General features: G+C 39.4%; 1 protein-coding gene across 1 annotated transcript in view; it reads right to left on the bottom strand.

The window, feature by feature from the left end:
- The window catches only part of ANO6 (anoctamin 6), a 79,957-nt gene that overhangs the window by 52,920 nt on the left and 1,806 nt on the right, over positions 1-25,231 (bottom strand). The gene's annotated exons all lie outside the window — the stretch shown is intronic.

Here is a 25,231-nt window from a genome sequence, read left to right as displayed (position 1 = left end):
GCCAGGACAAACATAACTGATATGCCTGTTTTGGGGGCTTTTTTGGCTTAAAAACTTCATTGATATGTGGCCAAATTCTCAAGAATTTCAAAGAAGCTTTTTTTCACTGATGATGCTCATTTATACCAGCTGAAGATATGTCAAAACACTTAGAAACAGAGCACAACAAGACCGCTCTTTGCAAATCAACAGAATTCTCTCATGGCCTCCAAGCAGCTGAATTCTCTGGTTTAAATACTTTTTCATAGATTTTCGTAGGGACTTCATTCCAGATGTTGAGCTGTCAGTTTCCAGATCTCTACTGTGGTGATAGTGTACGTGTACGCTCTAGGGAGGAGACAAAAGCAAGTCCATGAATTTTTCCATCAACATCGCTTCAGAAACATTTGAGTCATAACCCAAAGGTTGGCCCAGTTGAATAATCAAAGTCCGTGAGCTCTCAAAAACATTAACATCTTTAGAAATGTTTCCCAGCATTTAAAAAAAGAGCAGGAAAATGTGGACTAGTGCAGCACACAAACATCACATGCTGAGACCATAATATGAGGACTCAGAAAACATGAACATATCTCAGCAGCTACTGCGAGACTGCTGTATATGCACATCATTATATTTTAATGGTTTCAGCTCAGACTAGTGTGAGAAGGGCAAATACATATTCTCGATGTCAGTGTAATGGGCATCAGCCTACATTCCTTAGGGCATTCTTTATTCTCTATCTGGACACAAAGATATCCAGATACAAAGTGCTTCTGAAAGCCCACAGAAGAGGGAATGTCTCTGCCCACATATAATGGGCAGGCTGAAGAAGAAATATAACCATCTTGCTTTGAAATATAAACATCTGCTCTGAAACTCTGTGTGCCATTACATGAAACAAGCAGATGTGGACACAGACACGAAGACTTCTGCCAGCCATTGAACTGCAGTAATGAGAATCATAAGTTAAAATGGCCTTTTTGCTAAGTCCTCATGATGTGTAACTACATACCTCTCACCAGTGCAGTCTAGAAATCCCTTCAGCCAGAACTGAAGAGAAGAGGGACACGTGGCTTTCACAGCAGGAAGGATAACTTCAGTTCTCCCAAATCCTGATGGATCTGGGGCTGGCCAGGAATAACCTCTGTAAAAATGTATATGACTACAATTTGCTTTTGCCTCAGTGTCTCTGGCCAGCATATCTTTCCCATGATATGGTGTCATGCACACTTTATCATTTAATCAATATTTATCATCTTAATACATTTTAACTTGAAATATCACTCAGTACAGTCCCTGGACCATTGATCCAATGAAAGGATTCATGCAAAAGAGACCTGCCACTCTCACTTCTTCTGGGACATCAGCCCAGAACTTCTCTCAAATTAAATACAGATTAATGTTTCTGTGAAGCCAAAAATACAGAGCCTTGATGCTACCTGAATGTGTACTTAGATCAGATTTGTTGTAGCAGTGGTTTGCAAGGACAGCTGTGCCAATCTGTGCAGTTTTTAGCTGGAAGAGACCCTTCTAGTCTGTCAGAGAGACAGAAATGGTACGTGCAAAAACTCAGCTTTGCCAGAAAAAGCTGCACCCACACAAAGTGCTTTTCCTACCCACAAAATCACTTCATGTATTTCTTCCACTTCCCCGCCAGCATTATAGTAAAGTCAGTTTGAAGTAGGGAGGACAAGAAAGAAAACTGCAGCACAAAAATTTGGGGCTGGACATTAGGAAAAAATTTCTAACAGTGAGAACAGTAGAAGAGACTGCCTGGGGAGGCAGATGAGGTCTTGTGAGGTCTTCAACATCAGAGATGCTTCAGTGCAGATTAATTAAGTAAGCTGGAACAACCTAGGCCAAGTTGAATCAGGCATGAACCTTAGGCCTAGGTTTTTCAGGTCCTTTCCAGACCCACTTTCCTCTGAATGTACATCTGGCCATAGCGTTCTCATAGTTATGGCCAAAAAAGATCACCGTGCTGAGATTTTACACTAAAGTAATATTCCTGCTTACCTCTTTCTTCTTCAGAGGGATTATCACTCCTGTTAATGTTTGGGTCAGAGCTTACATCAAGTGTAGATGCTTATTTTCTACCACTTAGCCAAGTAAAGCAAAGAAGGTGGAAGGGAGCAAAGAAATCTACTGGATTTGTGTTGGCATGCTGATTTTAATTGACTGATACATCAAGTTCTACCTTCAAGCAATCCTGCCAACATGTTCTTTTGTCAGAATATGTTATCAAATTTCTTTGAATGATAATCACAGATTTTGAGTTCCTGCTCAGTGGTACCAGCTGGTCTTTGATCTAGTCCTTACAAAAGACGCTGTAAAAATTTTAAGTACTGAATCCGTGCATGCTACTTTACAAGAACATCTCAGTGGTATCTGAGCTGCCAATATATCCATGGTATTTCCAGCTGCCTGGAGATCATTCTGCAATCCAGGACACTGAATTGTACTGTCAGTATTTCACACCTTACCTCAAATATGCCTATGCAGAAGTATCATGAAGTCTATGTTAATCCCATGCTGCTCGTTTACAACCTGTGTACCTCCCATACTTTGGGCCAGGCCATGGGAGATGAATCCTGCTGTTGATTCTACCAGTAACTTGTTTTATAAGTTTTCTCTATGCCTCTGCTTTCTCACAGGTTGGCCAGCTTTTCTGACTGGATTGAATAAAGGTCCTAAAATACCTTGAGAACCAATGTAAAATGTCCAGTCTTTCCATTAGTTAATTGATATTGACAGTGAATGGTTTTGGAAGTTCAATGATCTTCCCATTGAATAATTCAATTTTTAAAGGCTTTCATGAACATTACTAGCAGCAATTTCTACCTGTTGCTATGGCAGAGGTGAGAGGCTATGACACACTGATAGGCATGGAAGCTGCTCTCCCTTTGGAATAAATATAAAGAAGAATTAAAACTTTCCTTGGAGTCTGAATAGTGAAAGAATAGAAGCTGCCCAAAGCATAGGCAGTAGGGATGAAACAGTCTTCTTGAGACTGTAAATTAAGAGGCCTGAGAATGGAAAAAAAGCAGTATCCAGAAGTAAAAAGAAAGATGCTGTCCAAAAAACCATTAATGACAAGAAAACCACGATACTGGATAAGCTGATGTCTGAAAAGACCACGGGGCTTGGCTCTATAAGCAAGGACATTGCCAAACATGCCTGAAGTTGACAAACTTTTTGTGCCAAACAAATTCTTGGGTATCATTGATTTCCTCTCTAATGGAAATAATCAAAGGTGAAAAAGGGCAGCAGCACTCTTTAAGCTTGTAAATCACCTACATAAGCCAAACTAATAGGCACAGAATTATTCTGAGAAACCAAAAAGGTTTTACAACACCAAACTCATAATATCTGGTACTTCAGTCCCCTCAACAGACCTGTGAGACCTTGCAAAGGACAAGATCTCAGCCCTGGCACTGAACATGGTACCTCATGAGCAATCATGAATGTAAAGCCGGGAAGCGATGTCTGGGATCCCCCAGGGTCCCCAGGCATTGCTGCTTTGCTATAGATATCATATCACCCCCCACTTCCCCCAGAGTATTATGTACTGATTGTCTGTCACAGAAGTTTTAAAAAGTCTAAGTCCCAAATCCTGTTCTTACAGGGGGGGAAATAAATTATTAGAATATTGTGCTCTCCTAAGTACAAAACTGATGTGCTCAAGAATATATGCTCAGCCCCTCAGTGGCATTTGCCTGCCGCATAGGTTATCATCTCCTCCATAAGTGGGGAAGTTTACAGTATGGTTACAGAAAACGAGTCGATGCAAAGCTAGACTGCAGTGCTGGGGCACGTCAACTCATCTACATTACCTGGCTGCATGCACAGTGCTGTCCCACAGCAAATGCAGGTGGAAAGCATGGGAGGGAAGGGTGCAGGCATTTACTGAAGCAGACCACTGAATAGATGGTGTGCTTCAAAGCCACACTCTAGTGTAGCTCACAGCACTGCCCTCGTGTAGCTGTGCCTTAGACAGCAACCTTCACTGCATATAAAAATGTAAAAACATAGACACACTCAGGTCTTTTAGACCCAAATAGATTACGAAGAAAATTAATATAACAACAAAATATTTCACTGACTGGAAAACAACAGGAAATATTTACATGCAATTTTTATCTGAATCAACATTCCCCAAAATGTTTGTTTGACAGCCCTGCCACCACATTAGAAAAGAAAAAATACTCATTTGTAAAGTCTATTTGTCCTAATGAAAATCAAATGAAAAGATCATATCAGATTTGACACGGTGAGGCTCAGAGTACTGGATCGAGTCAGATTGTTCCCATCTGCTGGGATAAAGCAGAAGAGCCAAAGATGGTGGGCTTTGCCCAGGTATTGCTTTCTAAGTAGACCTGATCCTGCATCACGCAGCTCCTCAGAAAACAGACCAACGTTGTGGTAGTGTCTCCTCATCTTGGCAGGCTGCAGTCGTGCTAGCAGAAGATCGGTTTCATGATACCATCATGCACGGCACCCAAGAGGTGACCAAGCAAAAAGCCCTGCCTCACAGGTACTGTCTCAGAAGCCACGAGGAAGCATGAGATAAAATATTTGATATGAACCAAGGCCTGGAATAAATGAAAACTACTCTGAAGCCCATCATCTAATCAAGTCAAATTACTTTCACCATATTTCATAAAAAAGAACAAACTACTGCTGTCTGGAATAAAACTAATGTTTCAGAGAGATTCATCTCCTCAAAAAGGATGAGTATTGACACATCCAAGACAGGGTAGCACATGAGGAACTGGCAATCACTGTCTGTATCAAAACTGAGGAAATAATAATGAGGGGAGACCATCATCTTCAGGTGAATCAGTCTAAAGATACGGAGTCATCCCTGAATACTAGCTGGGGACGGCACTAAAGCCAGTGTCCTAAAAAGGACCTTATGTAGATGGCAGCTTCCTTAAGAATGTCTAGCCCTCCATCTCTTGGTCCAAAAATAATACAATTATAGTACTGAAGTATAAGATTCTGTCTTTGCTTTTGAGGAGAGAAGGGAGGGAAGATGGGGATAAATTTATGCTATGTTGTTTTAAATGCCCCAGAAGATCAAAAAGGCAGAGAACTGATAATACAAAGGAGTTTCCCTACTGAGCAAAGATTTTGGTTTTCCAAATCTTAACACTTACCCAGAAAGTGAAGATATTGTTATAAACATGACTATAAGGTCTGGGACTATGAACAAAGAAAACTTTGAATATATGCTATTTAGACTAGACAAAACAACTTCTTCCCTTCCTGTTAATTTATATCAGATTATCTATATAAATATAGATAAAAATATATATTAATTATATATAGAAAATTACTATATTAAGATATATTTTTATATATACATATATATAAGTTATAAATTAATCTAATAGTTATTACTAAAAAAAGCCTATCAGAATAGATCACAACCTGTTTTAAGGGCTGATGATACAACAAATATTTTTTTCAGTTAAATGTAAATTATGTAATACTTGCTGAAATCTGAAGTGAAGTAAGACCATTGCACAAGTCAAATTTTTGTGGAAACAGACACTGTTGGACTGATACACTGCTTTTTTACAGCCACAATCTCTTTTGCTGGTGCAGAATATTTCTTTATTGTAGTTTATTTCATATGTTCAGTTCATTGCATAGGAGTACTCTCAGAGCTAAGAAACCATTTAGGAGTTGAAAAAGCAAGACTATGTATTGTCCTTTTTAAATCTATGAATCAAAGAAAGAAAGAGACAGTGAGATCCACACTTCTAAAACAAAATTGATCAAGGCTGTTAACTTCCTTGAGCTACTTCCTTTGTTAAAAAAATCAGTTTTAAATGTAAAATATCCTTGATGGTCTTGAGCCTTATATATCAAGCCACATGTAAAATAGTTTTGTTTAATCACCTAAACAATTTTAAATTGCTCCTTGCTAGGTGGAGACATTATTATCAGGATCTTTTAGATGGTTAAAGGCCTGTCTGGGTTGAAGTGACTTTTCCAGACTAGCTCTTCTCTGGGATACAGTCTCATCTCCACTCACTTATGTGGGCAGCCATTCTGATCACAAATTATCAACGGTTTCACCTCATTCCACCAAAATACTATTGGCTTGCACTTAGTAGCATTCATTTCTTTAAGTTCAGTTATTTATTGGAATGTGTTTAAATTAGTTTTATTTTATACCTGTAGGCCTTATTTGAAGAATATATGCTACTAAATCCAATATTCTTCCCTTTTCGAAAAGTTATGTACTTGAAGTGAAATTTAATTATTTTTATAACAAACTATATTTTATAAACTATTGTTTATAGTTCATAAGAGATCTATACAGCTGCCTTCCTTGTGAAAGTCTTGTTCTCTTCTTATGGTCGCCTGCAGTCTTACAGCATGTGAGAAAACTGATGACAATTAGTAATGCCAAAACGGCTTTGTAAGCTGTCAATAAATTACATTCTTTGTGCACTCACACAGAGCAGATCTGCAGGTATCATCAACCCAAAACCTAATCTATGCCACATAATAAGAAAAGCATTGATTTTCATTTCAGATGCCCAAGCATACCCAATATGAAGCTACAGATGCTGTTGAATCATGAAGGAAGTGAAATGGCTGTCTTGGAAGATGATTCTTTCTTGTTTGAAAGACTGTTCTTTCCACTAAGTTATCTTCTTTTACAGCTGTGCAAACAAAGGATTGGGAACATGTGGTATGACTTTCAAAAATAAATACTCTTTCATGACTAACCCTAAGCAGGAAAACATTCAGTTTGGAACATAATACAGAGCATTGCTAGTCTAACACCCCATGTCCTGAAACAGCCAGCTCAGAGTTGGGGTAGCTCACCAAAAATAATAAAGTAATTAGCAGGCAGTTATAGAACAAAAAATTAAGACTTTGTGGAAATGATTCTGCTGATAGCAGTGCCTAAATATTTAAGAAGCACTGAGTTGGAAGGTTTAAGGGGCTCAGTAACCAAACTGTCAAACAGTTCTTATGTGTTTAGAGCTCAAAGTGGGACACTTGCCCAAAACCTGTGGCAAAAATCCTAAATCATTTCAATGAGACCTGGACTAGCCCCAACCTCAGTTTTGAAAACAAACACTGGGCTAATGACTTTTTAGTTACAATTCTGTGAATCCAGAGTAATCCGCAGAAATGCAAATGCTGGCTCCTGGTTTTCACTGCTGCAATGCACGCCAGAACCAACCTGTCTGCATCCAGTCTGCACAGCAGACACCAGTTGACTGTAAATCACTGCAGAAATTCAGTTGCTAATTAGACTACTCTAAATGCCTTCTCTGAAGCTACACAATTTACCCACCTTCATCTGAAATGGCTGTCAGAAAGAATTATTTTGGCCCTCATCTGTCAATAGGCAATATATAGATATAGAAACAACTTTTGGTTTTAGAATGTATTAACATGCCTACCTGCTATAATTTTAAACAATATTTCGTATGCTTTTTTCTCATACACTGAATGCATCCATGTCAAATAGCTAGCTAGTTTGTCAGAGTATAAAATAATGGAATAAACTGATTAAGTCAGAAGGCTTCAGACTGATAATCTTTTCAGGCATTAATCTCAGGTAGGAATATGGGCTTGAATCATTCTCTCTTCTCTACATAGACCTTCTTATAATCTATTAAGCAATTTAAATATATTAAAATGATGCAACAAATGAGCCTTCTTAAATTTTTCAATTAAGGGCTGCTTTGTTTTAATTGTATATGGAATCACGTAGAAAACTGCTGTAATGTTGACTGTCAAATCAGCTTGTTTCATTATTGATTCAAACTATGTCACATTGTTACATACTGAAGCACACATACATTCATACTTTATTTCTTTGACTTTTAACAATAGTGCAAACACTGTCATTCCTGCTGTCAAAAATGCAAGTTCTTAGTTTCTAGGGTTAAGAAAAATACCTACCTCAGTCCCATTAAAAACGTAAGACATAAGGGATCAGCTGGGTCACTGAGTCCAGCACCGGCTTACAGACAACTCTGATTTTTAGTTTTGTTAGTAGGTTCTGAGAGAAAATTGTCTTTACTTGGAACGATCTGTTTAAGTCTGAAAAAGGGACAGGCTGCTGTTTTTTCTCTTGCAGAGAATATAATCCAGGTGGCAGGGAACGAAATCCACTAATTCTAAAAACCCAAAGGGCATTAGGACAGAAGGTGTTAGGCATATAAAGTTACAGATAAATTCCTGCTGAGGTATTCAGAAGCATCCAAGCAGATTGACAATTTTTATGCCAAATTATATCAAACACAGAGTATGGCCATTAGTGACCAGAATCAATCCATCAATTTCATTAATCAATCCATCAATTTCATTAACTACAAGTTAATGTTTCCCTTGCTTAATAAATTATTTTAAATGCAAAATGTTTTAGAAATGTACTTTCTTCTTATGTACACAGCGTATTTAAGATAACTAATAAACATTTTTGTACGTTGTTTTTCTCCGCGGTTAATTGATTCTACTTACCAACAAAAGGCATTTAAATACAAATTCAGAGTAAATCGTTATTATCTAGTAGATAAGAATGAAGTCATTCAACAACAAATTAAAAATTAGAGTAAGCGTGCATTGAGCTATATACCTGCTGAAATGAGTGGAATTAAAGAAAGGATGCAGGCACCTAAAGCAGGATTTGGGACCAACCCAAACATTCAGGTCCAGAAGTACAAACCAAAACGGCGGCTGTGCAGGAGCCTCCCTGCCTCACTGGCACCGCGGGCATTTCCCCTGGGCGTCACCAGGGACCAGGCTGGGTGTAGCCCCTGTGGTGCCCTCAGCAATGTCATTATTCAGCAGAACACAATGGTGTTACTGTCTTAGCTGCTCTATCAATCCACAAGAAAAACCTCTTTCTCTTAGAAAGTCTTTGAAATAAAAATTCGAAACATGACTCAAAACTGTATACAGGTTACTGCTTATTACAACCTGTAAACTAAATCACTAACTTCAGTCATTCCACTTTGGTTGATACTGCTCTATGTGGTAGAATCTGGTTTTCAGGGCTCTTAAAAAAAATAGAGATTTATAGTCAAATGTGGCAAGTGAGCAGATCAATAAGACTTCAAACTCAAACTCACAAACACTGAAATAGTGCTGTTCAAGACTGCCTGTCATCACCGATGCTTATTTTAAAGAAAACAAAGGAAGGGATTGGATCCCAGTCTTCCCATTTCAGAACTGGTTCTATGCTACATAAAAGGTACACAGTGATACCACTTGATCTAGCGCAGGAGATGCTGGTGGATTTTAAAGCAAAGGAAGTAATTTTTCATTATAAAGCCAAAATTGTTATTCTTTTTTCTTCAGGACCCCACCTCCTTTTGTATACAAGATAGGGTTGCAATGAGGATGAGTCCAGGTTTGGTTAAGAAGGAGGACTTGTCCATCTAGACCTTTAACTTGTTTTTGCAAAAGATGTATTGGATATAGAGACTGCAGGAAGATTGAAAGGAAGAAAGATTTTATGATGGTCAAAGAATTTGCCTTCAGCCTTGGAGAAGTAGAGTAAGCCCCAGCTTTGGCATCAAATACACGTGATGCTGAGCAAGCTGCTTGAACAAAGTGTTGCCCAGCTTTCCACAGCAGAGTTTTCAAGGTAACTGCCCAGGCTGTTACAGCTGGGAAGCTCAGCACTTTTACAGCAGAGCTGGGCATTTGTCACTAAGTTAGCTGGAGAAGTGCAGTACTTGGAATAGCAAGATTGGGAAATGCTCTTATTTCTGAAAAAATCAGTCCCAAAATATTTGTGATTGGTGAGCATTTTTTGGACAACTTTGTATAAAGTATAAACACAGAGAATTTATCAGCCTTAATCCCAGAATGCTGTTAATACCTGATTGTACAGAAGTGCTTGAAAACAAATTATTTTCTTGCAGGCCTCCAGTAGATGTGTTCTAGGGAGGCCTGCCGGTGGGATGTGGGTTTCTCTGTTCAGCGCCTTGTCTTTGCACACCCCATTCAGGAGTGTTTTACATTCCCCACATCTTATCACTTCAGCAGCCTGCATTCCTATCACAGGGGTCGGGATTCCTGAAACTCCAGCTCTCCCTCAAAAGGGAGTTAGGCAACCTGATGCTCACATCCCTGTTGGATACAGTGCTCAGATGTGGTAAAAGCACGATGGAAACACAGAGGAGGAAAGGAATGAAAATGTATGCTGTGCAAGGCTTGGATAATTTGAGTTAAACAAGGCTTGGAGCCATGCTCTTAATGAGGAAGATAAAAAGAAATCTGCAATTACTACCAGTTTACTGAATGAGGCAGTGGACTTAAGAGGAAAAAAAAGAACGGTATGATTGTGTAATTAAAAACTGTAACATGCATGAAAAGAAATGGCAGGAAAATTGAAGTTGCCTGGGCAACATTAATGCTGACATTGCCCAACTTCTAAGTGCTTGACTTCACAACCTTAATGTTAACATTTTTTAGACATAATATATAATTAGCTGCAGCCAATTAGGGATGTTATGGCTCCTGTTGGTAACTGGTAATATTTACATTTAAATATGGAGAACGATTACTGCTGGCTACACTGTATTATTTAATTATACAGTCAGTTTAGAAATGAAATTATATCTGAAGCATTTGAGAGATTCCCTTGAGCAGAAGTGATGGAACAATTATTACTGCAATTTGTCATGAGGAAACTTTGCTGAAAGTCTAGAATTTCACCTAATCAGACAATTTGATTAGTGGTCCATGTGTAGGAGCATTCTGCGCTGCTGATGAGCAATTTCAAAATGCACTGTAAGAAAAGTAATCATAATAACTACGGACACTTTTCCTTAGCAACTCGTGTATCAAATTTATTAAGTTTTAAAAGTCAGTTTAGAATAATGTAATTAGTGTAAATTCAGTACCATGATAGAAAAAAAACCCACAAACAGTCTGTGTTTTAGCTCATTGCAATCACTATGAATAAAAAGTTCTGGATTCTGCTGACAATTCACTTCATGATGCCCAGCAACTACAGCTGGGCAAGGTCTGACAGCTTCGTGCCAAACAGCTGCGGCTTTGAAGACACAGAGGTTTCTAAATTACTTTCTGGGAAAAGAGGCATTAACAAGAAGGATGCATGTGTGCACACAGCTTTCTAGTAACAGCAGTGTGGGCACACTGATGGAAAATAAGAACATGCTCTCCCTGCCTGGCATTGAAAAGTCCACTCTAAAACTAAAGAAAAATAAATAGATGCATGTGAAAGTACCAACTCAAGAAACTCACACACAGACACATCTGGAAAATATGAAAGCAATAAAACCAAACTCCAGAGTTATCACAAACACTTTTCCCTGGACTTTGAGAACTTGGAAGTAGAAGGAGATAAGATCTCAACAGTCATTACAGTCCTCTTACAAGACAAAGAAGGAAAAATGCAGTGGATTCCTTTGGAGAGAGAATGTGGCCTGAAGATCCTTGACATGAATGCACAGATCAGGCATTGCACATTTACCAGACCAAGCCTTCAGCTTAGGCAGGGTTCACTACAAGCTTTCCAAGGTAACGCCACCATCAGACCACACCTTTGGCTGCTATCAGCCTCTTGTTGGGATGGGTGATCTGTGATCTGGCGTGTGAGCCTGACTGGTGGTTTGTCCTATCTATGTGTAAGAAGGAAACCCACAACTTGCCTGTGGTCATCCAGCTGCTCCTGGCTTTTGTCCTCGGACAAACTGCCTGCTCCCAGTCCTCAACTTTATCTTATAATGGAGTCTTTGGCCTACAGCTTGCCTTCTGTCCGTGTTCTTGCCTTGCCTTTTGACTGTAAGGCTGTTCACCGGTTTTGCATAAGGTCAGTGATTTTTAAGAAACAGAGCATGTCTGCAGCCAAAGAAGAACAAGGGCACATAAGAACACAAGAATGTACTTATGGATCATCTCAATGGTCCATCTAGCACAGCCTTCTGTACCCAAGAGTGGCCAATGGTGCGCTGGGTCAAAACCGCCATTCAATGTTCTGAAGTGTAAGATAATGGCACAGAGGCAGTGAAGCTCCCAAGGTATACAATCAGACAGAAGCAGTATCTTTTTCTTTTAGATCATCTCATGGATTTTTAATTCATTAATTTCGCTCTACACCTTTTGAACCTGCAACTGTTGCTTACACTTCTTGGCACTGGGAAGAGTGAGGATCAGTAAGTTTTGATTCCCCTCCACTCCATGAGGTGGCACAGTAGAAATCTTCTCAGATGTATTACATATTACTACACACTCTGAGGCAGACCCCGCAGGTACTCGAGGAAAAGTATCAATGGTGCTGCCCATGGGATAGTGAGAGCTTTTTGAGTGCTTGATGTGCAACGATATTAATAATGTATTGGGTATCTAGATATTATGTCACCCTAAGGTTTGTGCTTATCGGCAACACATATAGAACAGCTTTAGACCCACTAAAGTAAGGACATGATAGTCTGGTGTAAAGTGCCATTTCTAGATTTCTCTAACAATTGTTGCACCTTCCTAGAAGATTAGCCATCCTAGAGTGAGTAAATTCAGTCTAAGAACTTTTCAGGAAAGAATGCAGGTGAATTTTAAAGTGCAAGTCTCCTTTTGATTGGCACATAGCGTAAAAATGTGGAAAATATAGGTATTTTGATAGCTTTTCTCAGGAGGAAACAAAAAGAAGTCAGGACTATACACTAATGACACTGATGAAAAATTACTGGCTTTGAATCTTAGATACCATTCAGCTATAACAAAACCAAGCAGCAAGAATAATAAGGAGGAAAAAGCCAAACAGAAATTCTCTTGTTTTCCTCCTATCTAACCTAAACCACAGTGTAATTCCATGAAATCTTAAAAAAAAAAACCAACAACACAAAAGAGGAGATGCAAGCTTTGCTCTGGAAGCTGCAAGCTTTGCTCTGGAAAGCATGGAAAGACATTTTACTTTGGTGTCTATAAAGAGTCCTGCTAAACTGTTTTACGATGTTATGAACATACCAGACGGCAGCTACACAAGAACAACCATAGGGCTTGCTCATTTCATACAACATTACAGATCTTCACGAGAGTACAACCAGTGCAGAGAGACCCAGCCATACCCCTCTTCACAAACTCATTTCCACTGAGATTCTAATCCATTTCTTCAAAACTGTGGAAGTGAGAGGATGTAAAAAATTGGTTTTCAGATGAAAAAAACAAAGCAGCCTCTACAGAGTTGTTTTTCAGTTAAGCTTAGGTAAGATTGCTTACACATGTCATTATAACAGTAGGAAAAAAGCAAGTGTGATGGGCTGTTAGGAGGTTAGTCATAATCCCTTGATATTGGCTATGCTGAGTTTTGTTTTATTTTTAAGAGGAGACCACAGTGGCTTTACTGCAGATTCTATTTTTTGTGTGGAAGGGAAGAAAAATGACCTTTCGAAATGTGTGAATCCAGCTCACAGACTGTAAGGCAAGAAGGTACCAATGAGGTCACCCAGTCTGATCCCTGTAACACAAGCCAGTGGGTTTCACATCCTACCTCTTGTGTCACCTCCAACTTCTGGCTGAAGGCGAATAAATTTCTCAGTTCCAAAGATTTTACTGAACTGCAGACTGATAGAATGATATCAAGGAGATGTCTTAAAACAGACAACAAATTAGGATCCAGTAAATCCATCAACAAAATTTTCTCTTTACACCTTATCCTAAGCATGGACTTCACATATCAATAACTTGACACATGGACATACTCATTTATAACTCACTGAAAAACTACACAAGCTGTGAAAAAAATGCTGCAAGCAAACATACAGAAACAGCAGAATACAAAGACAAACCAATATCCACTTTCTCTATACTTTTTTTTTAGGCCTAACTGTATTTATACACCAAAACTCACAGTGACATTATATTTAGAGCTGTAAGTTTAAATGCAAACTCCATTTTGGAGGGATTTAGCACTCAGTCCTTCTAACTGGTTATTAGTTTTTTTGAAAGTCCTTAGAGTAACAGGTTGATGGAGGTGTTGCAGCACATGAATCAATCTGCTGCTTTCCCTTCACATGGTGGAGGTGGGACAGAGAAGGAGGAGGAGAAGAGGGCTTCAGGAGTAGCAAACACCAAAAAGAGACGGCAAGGAGGTGACAGTGTTAGTTGTGCCACCCATTCTGTAATGCGCACTGAGGGCACTGAGAAGGGCAGTCCCAGGCAGAGCGCCTCTGGTGGCATCACCTCTGAGCTCTGTGCAAGAGGCACGACCTAGCCTTTAATGATGAACACTTGAGGAATATTTGAGGTGGGACAGCTAAACTCCAAGACATGTTTTTGTGCCTAAAATGAACAATGCAAAACATCTTCACTGATTTTAATAGCAATGTACATTCTAAAAAGCAGGGATATACATTTGAGACCGAAACCTGACTTCTCACTGTCCCATGTCAAGGTGACATGTTAGATGAGGGTCCACAGATGTGCAAAAACCCCACATTTAGAAAAGTACTGGCATTTTCATTTCCCTTGTATTATGAAATGAAGCAAGCATGTTCAGTTAAAAGAAAGTGGAAGATTCTGCTCATACACTTTCAGAGACAAAAACCGCACTGTTGATCCCCAGAAACACGTATAATTCAGCATTTCAACCTCTCTGAAAGTAAACCTTGCTCACTAGGCTGCAAGGAATTTTTTTAATGTCAAATATACATTTTCTCACTGCTGTAGACTTCAGTTGCCTATATTAGCACAGTTAGAAAGCTGCCTGATCATGTAAAAGAAAAGCTTTGTAATCTTACTTATTGTCATATTTTTGACCTGCATTCTACATAGGCAAAACCTTAAAGGTTGTTAAGAACTTGCTGTATCAGTCCCCTGCTGCACACAGCACTGATGGGGTATGTCCATGCTGAACTCGCATAGCTAGGATTTCAATGGCCATCCTTCCTGTAGCCACACACTTCGGCTTAGTTTAGTGTCTGCAAAGTGGAGCAATCCCTGAAACATGGGATCACCGCGTGACTCCTCTGTCCCTGTTTGCAACAGGTTGGCACTTTGGCTGTCTGGTGCAGTCTGGACCCTGAGAGCACCTTATGTCACTTCTGAGTGACAGTTCTCTTCTGCACAAGCCAGATCTGCTGATACGGAGTCAAACCGCACTCTGAAGGCCAAGAGAATCACTGACCCTAAAGGTAACAAAATAACACAGTGAAGAAAACAGTGAAGGGGATGAAAAAGAATGGAAAGACTTTTCCTGAAACCAAACAGGATTTCTCTGGAGCTTATTTTTGTGTGCAAGGTGTTCCCGAGGAACATCCTGTTGAGAAGAATGGTCACTGGGTTTGTTCAGGGAACTGCACTCAGTGAGAGATGCAGAAACTCCTCTGACCGACACATTTGGTTTTATCTCAGCATGCAGGATAAACATCTATCCCCAAAACATTGAATTAAACTTAGAGGAAACAAACAAAAAAGGAAAGACAAGGATATACCAGCCACAATTGATAAAGGGAGTACCGTTGTTTAGACAGATATTTATCCTTCCACCATCAATAGCTTTGGAAGATAAACCACCGGAAAAAAACCACTGAAAAAAACCCGCTCTGAACAGCAATTTACAGTCTCTGGGGCCTGAGACTTCAACATTCACACACTTAAATAACTTTATGGATGCTGACAGTTCCACTTAACTCAAAAGGATTGTTCTCATGTTTGTGTCATGTTTGGCTGGTAACATGTCCCTACACAGACTGGTGTGCAGAGACGAGCAGCAGCCTGCTACCTTAGAAGTTCATGCTGTTGTGTGAGGACTACAGGAGCAAACTGCAGGTAATGCTGTAAAAATCAGGATTCCTAACATCGGCTGAGAGGAGTACGTGAAATTTTGGCAATGTAACAGCTATCAGAAGCACTGCACTACTTGCATCCAAACATCATAAAATGTCATTGTTGATATGTGTTTTCTTTCCCTGAGAAATTTCAGATGAGTTGTTAGTGAGATCTGACTTAAATCAGCTCTGTTAACCCAGACATTGCTGATATTTTAAGAGGTACAAAGGATAAAACCAAGAAGCAGTGTAAGCTGTTTATCATTTTTGTGCAAGCACTCCACCTTCCCTGCCTAGATCACATGCGTGCCCAGAACCTGGCCTAATAAACATGCATATCTCTGAAGGCTGATTGGCTGAAGGACTGTGACCTAATGCTTCGGTGTAGAATTAACCCTCTGGTCAAGAGTACAATAAGCTGTTTTTTCACCTGCTCCAGCGCTGAAGCACATCATTGCAGAAATGCACCTGGACTTCTGCCAGTCCCCGAGTGCCTTCTTGAACCTGAAGGGGTTTTCTTCATTGTTTAAAATTATGTGAGGTTGGGTTTTTTCCCTATCCCAGAGCAACTAACCCAAATCAGCTGTCCTTAGGCAGGGAATAGAAAGAAGACAAGCTGCTTTTGCCATGAGACAGACTTGCCAGGATCAGCCCCAAGCATACTGGCAAAATTACTGCCCAGTTACATGGGGAACAAGTGTACCTTGCCTTCAGTGTGTTTTGCAGGAGGGCGGCCCATGCGCAGCGGTTGCCCTAAGCTACAAACACGGCTTTTTTTAGCAGCCAAGCTGATCCCATGGTGTTCCTCACCAATGCCAAGCCCCCAGGCAGCTGTGGAGCCTTTTCACTGGGAACTGAAATGATTAACCAAAATTGTAATTGCAAATTGCTATTTGGTTAGATTTCAATGCCTATGGATCAATGAGTTATCTAATTAGAAATCTTAAGTTTGAAATATGTTTATAAAATTATACCCGTTGCTCTTAAATTTACATGTCTCCAAGGAGATATATTTGAATTTCTGTAATGAGTTTCTCAGAATGTTTGCTTTAAAGTATTTCCTACACTCAGCTGTTATACAGTGTGTTTACAGGAGGGTCCCAAAAAGGTACTTTTAATTACTTTGAGTATGAAAATATTAAGTTTAAAGTCAAAACCTACAGGCATTTTTTGAGCTACTTTGTGTGTGTAGGTGCAAACGGTCGTGTCTGTGAGCGTTCCCAGTGTTGGACCCAGAGTTTAGAAATAAACTGTATACTTTTGTTTCCTAATCAGGAAATACTCTGTAGTTTTAGCAATTGAAGGACTCTTCAGATTTTTCTTCTAACAGCCGCAGCTTAATAGCTAACTTCTACCTAAAAGCCACCTTCTTCTGTGCATAACAGGTCTAAAATAGAGCTTTGCTCTTCTTGCAAACACCAATAAACTCACAAAAACATCTGGAGCTCTATTTGGCCAGACTGCGTTGCCTCTGAATCTTTTTCTCTCCTCCCTTTATTATCAGCAAGGAACAAGTTAAAAAAAAATCCAGCATTGACTCATTTATTCTTCAGGTCATATTGATTTCTTTTTTTCTTTTTTTTTTTTAATAATATGTTACATGTTTAAGTCTTACCAAATATTATAGCAGTTTTTGCTGGGCTGTTTGTCTTAAGCACAGCCATCAGTTTATAGATTAAACTGTCCTTTTGTGCAAATTCCTTCTCATCTTTTATAGACAGCAGAATAATTAAATGAATTTCATTATTTTTCCTAGAATAAATCAGTATATACGGAGATGATGAAAGATTTAATAAAGATATTTCCTCCGTTAGGGACTAGTTCTGCATTCTCTACTATGAATAGCATTTACAAAAATAATGCTATTCCCACTCTAGTCAATAGGACCGCTCACAAGGGTTTATAAAGTGTGCATTGTTTAACCTCATCCTTGCTCATTAATGCCTATAAAACCTCCATTAGACTACTTAAGAAAAAAACACATAGAAAGAGAACACTAATAATTTTTGTAATACTGCACACAAACTAAAAAAAAACTCGCTGGCAATGCTAGAGCCCTCTGGATCATCATCTCAGTCTTGTTTTGTTAAATGCTATTATTATCTCTAACTGCAGTGACAAACCTAGAGCAGTGGAAATTTTTTGCAAATAATTAATGGTATATAGCCTTTTTTTCCTGCTGGATAAATTACCTATGAACACATTGTGATTTTTACTGTAGATTAAAAATATGCATGAAAACGCCACAGGTGAATTATTTCAATTCACTGCACCCATGGTTATATTACTTTAGTCCCATGCTGTAGCTTATTTTCCTGATGAACTGACTTGGAAGAATCTTTATGCCACTGCTTATGAGATCCTGACCAGATAAATAGGCAAATAGCTGCACTGGTCGGCTCTACCTTATCAATACTGTCAGTTCTTCCTCTTTCCCTTTTACTTTCTTTCTTAGTCTGCACCTAGGTCTCAATGGATGTTTTGCCTTTTCTTCCATCTCCTTACTCTTTCCATCTCTTTGACACTCCTTATTTTATCAGACCCTTCAGTCAAGACCCCGGTCTGTGCTACAGGAGTACAGGAGTCTCTCCACTGATCTAAGTTCTAGCCTTTGGTGCTTATCCCAGGCTCCCTCCACTGACAGCAACAGACCCCAGCTTCTCCACAGGCAGGACGTGGCTCTTCTTCAACTCCTCCACTGTGCCAGATCACAGCGGGATGTCCTTGGATTACTAATATCAGTTTCCAGCACCTTTAGCAGGGTTGCTACACCGACAACATTTTATAATCAGTTTTCATATTTTCCACCCTGATCTTCAATCCAGATGACGTTTTCTCAATTAAATATTCCTCCCACAAAGGAAGGAAAGAACGCACAACCTTTCACCCACTGAAAAGTCACTAATCTCCCTTCTCTTGACCAAAATGCATTAGCTCTGGCACCACCACGGCACAGGGGACCCACTGCATCTCAACACAAGTGCTTCTTGTTCCCACTCTTCGTTCCAAATTTTCTTCCCCACCCACTGAAGATTCCTCATCTGACTGTAATTTCCCAAAGTAGTAAAGGTTGAAGGACAGGTCACGGGTCTCTGCTACAGAAGTGGACCAAGAACCAAGATCTTCCTGTAGTCACTCTGAAAGTCAGATGCCTTGGCAAAAGATGCACCCAAGCTAGAAGCCCACAGGACAGAAATACACCATGGATGCTCGAGTTATCAGACGTTTAGCCTGCTGCAGCAACTGCTCTCACACAGGACTTGAACAGAACAGAGGTGGTGGCTGTTTCCTACAGAAGAACACTGGTGCAGCAGCTCATTCTGATGACTGTACTGTAAGCAGACTCCTATGCAAATATTTAATGTCCCATGATAAATCACACCGAAAAAATGCTGCAGAACCTACCTAACCAGATTAATGGGGTCAGGGGAAATCCATCAACACAAAATGGAAAGGAAAGGAAACTATAAAAGCAAAGCAAAATCTGCTACTGGCGGCAGTTTTTGAAAATCAAAACCTTTTATTTTCAGTTATGTCTAAAGAATATTGATGATTAGTGGTTCAGTTGGAAATTATTTAATGTAAACACTAAATTGAAGGGTTCAATCTTATTCAGGCTTTATACAATATTTTGAAACTAAGCTGCAATTTCTACCACATGAGGCATAAAATCAATTAAAGAATATTTATGCTCCAGCAGACTTGTAACTACACTGCTTAAAGTTCAGTCACTTTGTGTTTTAATACATTTTTGTTAATTTTCCAATCTGAATCTGGTATTCATTAAAGATGTGTAAACATGGTTTCTTTCCAAAACCATTTGGTCTTCCTGGTTCTTCCTGCTAGCGGGGTCTATGCTGGTGTGAATCTTACCCTTTCAGAAACATAATACACACGTTTTATTAATATGGCTACTTCCATTAGCAAAACTATCTAGGCTCTGCCTATTTTGCATTCAGTAATATTATGCCCTTCAACAGGTCAATTGCTGCATTGGACCATCTATATTGATAAGGTTTGGAACTGAGGGCTTGTGAAGAGGAAGCTTCTCTGACATGGATGCAGGATAGGAATGGGAAAAAGGGATTACGGTCCCTTTCGATGGTATCATGCAATGGAAGAATATGTGCTGGGCTGCCTGATGCTAATGAAAAAGTAAATCTTCACCATTTGCCACTCAGCAGCCCACCCCTGATAAACCAACAACTGCTTTAAGCGAGTTATCTTTGCATAGGCAGAGTACTAAATCATGTATATACAAACGTGGGGCCTGAGCGCACCTCTTGACTTCCTTGGGGAAGGTACCCCATGTGTACATAAGGAGGTTGGGGAGTGATCCTGGATCCTGCAGAGGAGTAGGGACTGTTCAAAGATTAAATCAAGCCATCTTGAGGTTGAGGACTTTTTTCTAGTTAGCTATAGTGATACTTCAGGATCTCACTTCTGAAGTCCATACAGGGAAGCATGCCTACATGTCTACTGTTGTTAGCAAATGCTCAAGTTTGGTGAGAACAACAGTTAGAGATAATTCCATTGAAGCAAGCAAAAATATATTTCAGATATATAATGTATAATTCCTCAGGAAGCAATCAAGACACTCCTCTTGTCACGAAGCCTTCAGAGAAATGTGGGATGCCTGAGTAAAGCATGAGGGGTGGAGAAGACAAAGGATTCTGTGCTCAGATGTTTGCATTCCGAGACTGACTATTGAACAAAATCTATTGTATGATGACAATTCGGATGACTGCCAGTTTCCATTTCCCACAGAAGATGCTGGCAGTAATAAGATAAAGGGTACAGTATCCTTCTTTACAGCCTTGCATTCCTACCAGGCTGCCACTGACATACCCCAATGAAAAATAAGGCCAAAATGCCATGAAGAGTTAAGCTGCCGCTGTAAGGTGGCTGTGGGGGGAATACTTCTTTTGGTAGCCAAGTCAATTTATGCTGGCTTGACATTTTTGTGACATTATGGCCTACGGCTTTCATTTCAACTTCCAGATTCATGAGACCTGAACCCTAACACAAAATGCTAACAATGTCCTAGCGGGCTCTCATCGCGACCAGTGCAGCACATACACTCTTCGGTGGGAAAACTGCTCTACCTACACTGACAGTGAGCCTGGCTTTGAATAAAAAACCCTTAAAAAGTCACAAGCGATATTAATCCCATGCCTTGGTGAAATTATTTTTTAATCTTGTATTAAAAACATCAATCAAATATCAGTTTAATAACATATCTATTCTATAGAGCAATACTTCAGACTGTTAGAAAGGACCATGCCAGAGACACGCACTGAAGCAAGAGTGACTGTCCAGCAAAAGCAAGCTGATTTTTCTATGCATTAGGATACAGAGCTCAGCACTTGCATAATATTTCTGTCCCCACCTTTGTTTTCTGAGTATAGGAACAATAAACAATCCTAACCCATGGCACCATTCTTCAGTGCCTTTCCTTGACATTCACACCCTGTTAAATGCATTATCTTGTAAAACATACACCTGCAACGGCTCCAGATGCTTATGGCCTGCAGCACCTTTTTCAAAGATCTTTTTGTGTCAAGCACAGGATTTTTAGTTTTATTATATGTGCATTATTTATAAAGCACAAAAAGGAGCAACCCTTTTTCCTGACCTACCCCAGTTAATCCCAAGCTTAGGCTAATGTTTTTTTATTTGACTTTTTTTGGGGGGATACAAGAATGTAGTATCTCAAACTAAAAGTAAACAATAAAAGAAAAAAATCCATCGTTCTTCATAAGGGATAAGCTGGAAGGCATTACAAAGACTAATTTATGACAGGTAATTGCTCTCATACAAAAGCACGCTTGTGTTTGGGGTTTTTTTTTGTTTGTTTTTTTTACCACAGCAGAAAACATCAGTGTTAGCACCAGCTCCCCCTTGGGGTTTGCCACATGTCTAGTGGCAAACTAGACCTTAATTCCACAGCACACAACCCACCACTTCCTAGGAAATGGCAGGTACCAAGAAATACTAGGATGAGGTGATTTAAATGATAACAACTTTGTTGAACTTACCACGCATACAGTAACAGATCTTATTCATAATCCATCTTTAATTACTTTTGAAAGGTCCATTTGTGTGACGCACAGACTGACATGACGTCTGTTATGGCATGCATACATCACCCCTTCCATGTCTCCGGTCTCCTGAAATTCAGGCTCTCTACCTGCCATTTGCTATACTGCCTAAGTTGCAAATCAGCTGATACTAGGACATTTTTTGTGCATTTTTGATTGCATTACTTTCTATAACTGTAACACTACGGCATTGCTGGAGTTCTGTACCGTGTAACACAAGCCTGGTTGTTTCCCACATATCAATTTTAATAAGTTTAAGAAGTTTTCTTTTTTACAAATGATAATGCTTGAAAGGTCATGTAAAAAATCTAAGATGTTGAGCATAATTGTGTATAAGGTATTTTTCCTTTTAAAAGAACTCGTGGGCTTTGTAAATAGAGGAAAAACTTTAAGGAATCACCTGTGATAAATATCAGACATAAAATTAATGACTTAACCAGGAAAAGAAACAAAACTATTACTGTTAAAATTATGCAAATGGCACAAGTTGATACAGTGGCAGGTAACAAGTCTGTCCTACAGATTGCAGACTTATCTGTAAACAGCACTGAGTTCAGTCCAGCTAAATCTAAAACACAAGGACGAAGAACACTTTCAAAGTACAGGAAGTTTCCAATGGACAACTGAGAATTCTGTTATAGTAGAAAAACTTTAAAAAGAGAAAGATTTGCGAAATTAGTGAAGCTTATCAGTTTCCTGAATTCCTGTCTGATTCTTGAAATACTCTGCTCTCCTCCAGAGTTTATGAATTACAAATAGCTGCAAAACAGTAATTATATTGTAGTTAAGTATTTATACTCTCACTATGTGTTTTTAGTAGTTCTGTAGAAAAATCATTAAATCAGAATTAAACAGTGAGTGGTACCAGAAGTGTACTGTTCAAATGCAATCATACTCGGTGACAAGGCTGTGATTCCTGCGTGGCTTGGATTTGGTGAAAGTGAAGTGGGCAGAAAGTCAAAAAATAAAATTACTGAAGTATGAAGAGAGGAAGAAATGCAGGTAAACCATCAGGGTAACAGATATAAGAGGAAGGACATGAGGGTATGAAAGGTAGTTTAAATTTTGAGCAGTATTATAGGGCAGTGTTTCCTGGACCTGTAAAAGTCCCATTTCACCATGAAGAGTCTCTCACTGCCTCAATAGTAAATCAGAATAAATGAGACATATGTCTATATTCCTGCTTGCTCCTGTTCCCCATCTCCTAGATGCACATGTACAAGGACGGTGTCGCAAACAGAGCACAGAATCAGGGAGCAGAAATTCTTGATTCTCAGCTCATCAGACATACCCATCCCACAGTCTTCTTCGGGACAGTGGGTGACTGAAATGTGCTCCAATAATTTTTAGGTTGATAACAACACAGAGAAGAAAAAGAGAAGAAAACCAGGTGGGATAGGAGTGAACTGGGGCAGTCTTACTCATTACTGTAGGCAGACTGAAAAGCAAGATATTGTCCTTTCAGAAACAGAATTACATTTCTTTAAAGAATCTGCTTATAAAGCCTTGCATGTTATAAAACTATCAGATCTGATCCCTGCACCTCCTGCCGAGTAGACCACTTTTAAATTTCCCACAGTGTGGGGATTACAGTGAATAAATTGCAGGACAAAGCTACATTTTTCAACCAAGGAATCTAACTGTTCAGACTTTCCATTGCCTTTAGAAGACTTCTGTAGAGAATTGACCATTTCACAGCATCATGAAGGCAAACACTGGAGTAATTTGTAGAACACTGTTGGTATACTGTACATTCATATTGGAGTACAGTATAGGATATCAATAATATTTGTAGGGTCAGATGAGAAGCAAGTCAAGACAATGAAGCTATTGAATAGGAAAAAATAGAAGCTCCAGGCAGGCAATATGATAAAATTCAGTATATGCCATAAGGAAACAAGCAGAGAACAGAACAGTGAGAAAAAGTAATGAGGTGAAGAATAGCTATGATTACAACATCACCCCTTAGGACAGGGTTCCAGCTGTACAGTGGGCTGCACAAAATTGTTTATTATAGGCTGCAACTCAACAAATAACATTGCTTGAATAAGCCAGTAGTGCTGTACATTTTTATTGTAGTTGGTAAAAACGTGTGCTGAACGACAGCATGAAATCCTTTGCAGGAAAAAGAACTGGAATCCTCATCAGCACAGTATCTACATTGTGCGACAAGAAAAAGGTTAACATATGAACATCCATTTCTTGGTCATCTGTAAAGCATGGCTTGATGATCACTGCGGCAGTGTCAAAAGATGGGAAGATGTTGTACACTCAAGGCTCAAGGAACAACTAGAAGAAATATTTGAGCAAAAGCAAGACAACAAAGAGTGAGCAAGATGCTAACATACCCCAATGAAGAGAAAAGTATTTCATGTGGAACAGTTAGTCAGCATGGATGCCTCTGGATATTGTCTGCAGAAGTTAATTTTTCTGGAAAGCACGCTCAGATATTCTGTAAATCCCAAAACACAAGCAAACTAATTTAGATATAGTATGAGGTTTGGCACCAGGGAAAGAAAAACTTTACAGTTTATGGAATGTCTGACAGTTTCTAGGCAGAAAATAATGGGTTTGGAGAATTTTAAATGCTGTGGCAACCGCAGGTCAATGTCCTTCCCACCATTTCTGCCTGGTAACAAGATGTCTCAGAAACAAATTAATGCCACTAATGTAACAATCCTCTTGAAAACAGTCTGACTCCAAAAGAAAAAGTTGCCCTTCTTGTTTAAGCATTGAAAAAAAAGGGTTTCAACTTGTCAAAAAAGCCTAACCTTAGGACAAGACTTTCTTCCTTAAGCACAAGACTGACCGAAACAATCCATTTCAAAGCTACGTATGGCCGGCAGCGTGGTTGTGGTACCTTCCTGTGGACTGGGACTCATGAGTCCAGCTCTTTCTCTGGACTCCTGCCTAAGTCTGCTTCTGATGTGAGTGGTTTGCTCATCATCAGTGTGGATAACCAAAACCAACTGCATGCCAATATGAGCCAGAGCACTCCCTTTATGTGCCATGACCACAACTTTGATATGCCATAATAATGCTTTCCTGATGAGCTATAAACACTTGGGATTTATCTTGAATAGAACTGGAAAGACTTCAGAAGTCCTGCTTACTTGCTAAAGCAGGGATGGCTTTCTTGGGAAAAATGCAGATGCAAGTGGTACGATAAAACTGGAGGTAAATGGATGACTTACAAGTTTCTCAGACTAATAAAATAGCTCTCCTGTAATTATACTTCACGTAAAAACCTCAAGACTGTTAGGCATGCATTTTGCAAGGCAGAATAGCAAATGTGACAGAGCTGGGCACTGCGTAACAGGCGTTGCATAACAACTCATGGAATCATCATTGCTCAATTTTTAGTCAATTTTGCCA

This window comes from Nipponia nippon, unplaced genomic scaffold (genome assembly GCF_047370975.1).
Source record: "Nipponia nippon isolate SJK-2023a ecotype South Korea unplaced genomic scaffold, ASM4737097v1 scaffold_3, whole genome shotgun sequence".
Lineage (NCBI taxonomy): Eukaryota > Metazoa > Chordata > Aves > Pelecaniformes > Threskiornithidae > Nipponia > Nipponia nippon.
This window is presented reverse-complemented; position numbering and strand designations above follow the sequence as displayed.